This window comes from Oratosquilla oratoria, chromosome 25, assembly GCF_046742065.1.
Source record: "Oratosquilla oratoria isolate Oo_2021 chromosome 25, ASM4674206v1, whole genome shotgun sequence".
NCBI lineage: Eukaryota > Metazoa > Arthropoda > Malacostraca > Stomatopoda > Squillidae > Oratosquilla > Oratosquilla oratoria.
In genome coordinates, this window is record NC_134801.1 from 56586477 (window position 1) to 56588976 (window position 2500).

The 2500-nt window shown below is 31.2% G+C and overlaps 1 protein-coding gene across 3 annotated transcripts in view; it reads right to left on the reverse strand.

Annotated features, from left to right (window-relative positions):
* Positions 1 to 2500, reverse strand: part of LOC143038965 (synaptogenesis protein syg-2-like) — a 61621-nt gene that overhangs the window by 1659 nt on the left and 57462 nt on the right. The gene's annotated exons all lie outside the window — the stretch shown is intronic.

Sequence of the window (2500 nt, forward strand, 5' to 3'; positions counted from 1 at the left end):
GTCCAAATGTGGATCAGGACCAAATTTGCACCACGACCTAAATGTGGATTACGCTCCACATATGGATTGCGATTCATTCAAATCTTAAAAAAAAAAAAAAAAAATCTCTTGAATAGCGGGGGCGAGGCGTTTCTAGCTTTAAGATCTAAATCATAATAATGTATATACTCGTACCATAGTTCTGACTAACGTTCGTGACCTAGTATTTCTGGTTTGATAACTAAGTTAACTATTCTTGTGAATAACTGCATCACCCTGACTAGCTTTGCGAGTAAAACAGAAATAAGATAAAGCAGAAGAGAGAGAAGAATTTTTTTAAGTATATATATATATATATATATATATATATATATATATATGTATATACATACATATATACATATATATATATGTATATACATACATATATACATATATGTATATACCTATATAAATATATATACATATAGATAGATATATATATATATATATATATATATATACATATATAATATATATATACATATATATATATATATATGTATGTATATACATAATTTGCGTAAATCAGTTTACTTAAGCCAGTTTCAATATCTAATAAGCGCCCTACTGACCTAGCTATACTAGATTAAGCCAACGGCAAGCGTAGTTGACCACAAAAACAGAAGCTCCAGTACACTAAGGGAGGTTAACTAAACCCACAACTCGACCTCTTAACTCTCTCAGAACTGACCTGCGTCAAACGGTTTGCACAAGCCAATTTGACTGTGCATAGGGTCTTAATCTTCATCATGTTGGTTGGCTTAAACTACTTAAGTTAAACTAGTTTAAGCTACTTCAAAAGGAAAGTTCCCGGGATTCCCTCGGTCATCCTTTTGAAAAAGTTAACTTAACTGAGGTGAAGACCTAAACTAGGACTTACAAAATAACTTAAACTGGATTAGCTCTTCACTATCTAGAAATCTGTTCTAAGATGAAAAAAGTATATTAGAAGGATATTTTGGATGTTAATGAATGAAACTGGCTTATGCAAACTGGTTCATTCAGTTGGCCTGAAATGAGAACTGTACTATGCATAGACAAACCTGAAAGTAAATTATCTTTATTTATCTATTTATCTATCTAATTTTTCTTTTTATTTATTTATCTATTAATTTGTTTAATTATTTCATTTTACCTATTTTTTCACTTGTTTGTTGATTCTCTTATTTGTCTATAGATTTATTTTCGTATCTATCTATTTTATTGTTGACGCTCTAATCTATTTATCAATATACCTATACCTTTATTAGTGTACTTATTTATTTTTTTATCTACATGATTATTTGCTTATTCATTACTTTATTTATTCATCTGTTGATTAGCAAAAGCAGATTGAGGCGTAGCCAAAAGATATTCCCCGTATCACCCCTTTCACTGCGTTGGCATACTGTATAGATTTTTTTATGTCAAACACCAGACGATTTACTTCGGGTGACTGGCTGCCCTCGGAAATGGGTCGTTTTGATTCCCCCCCCCCCCCGAAAAGTAAAGAAAAAAAAAAGGAAAATCATCGCAGAAAAATACGTTTTTTAGATAATTTCATATAAAATCTATGTAAATATGTGATATGCACTTAGGTTTGGTAGTCCCTTTGAAAAATAAAAGTGAAATTCGTAATGTAAATTATATAAGAAATATCGCTCATTTACTTTGTATTATGAGATTTAATTCTACAAAAATGGTTTTTGAAGTTTGGAAAATTTTACATTTCTATTCTTGCATGTGCGTGTGTTCATTTGCCTATGTTCATGTGTATATATAGGTTAAAAGTGTATGTATATATATATATATATATATATGTATATGTACAAGTATTATATATTTATATATATATATATATATATATATATATAGACATATATAAATATTTCTTATATTTTTTGCATATATGTATATGCTTTCTTTATATATACTATGTGCATGTATGCATCAATTCAAACATCTAAACCAAGGTACTTAATGACAAATTACTTATTACGACGTTCCGATTTGACCAGGATTTGTCTTCAGGAATATAATGTTAATCTATTCAATAGCTCAGTGAGTAGAACAGTGGTGCTTCTGGGTAGAAAAATTGTAGTTTCCAAGCCCTCTTGACCCAAGTTTCAATGCTCTAGTCATTTAGAATAACTTACACTTTATCAATGTAGCTACTTCCATTGCAACAGCTTGCTTGTGGAAGAGCAGTTAAGTTCACGGCTTCTCCCGAATCCAACTACAAACAAAGATCCAGCTCAACTGAATGTCTGAATGAATCCTACAAAAGACCTCGGATAGAGCGATTATGAAGGATCTTTGTGAGATTCCTCAGCCATGAACGTATTCAGCACAATACAGGATCTCAGGTCAAACCTTTTGATCACGATGGAGCTTTTTTACCTTACCATAGGCATAAAGCACAAAACCCATGTAAACAGATCAACCCTGGTGATTCTTCGATTGCGTTGATGTGTGGAACTGGTGTACTTCACCTCTGATC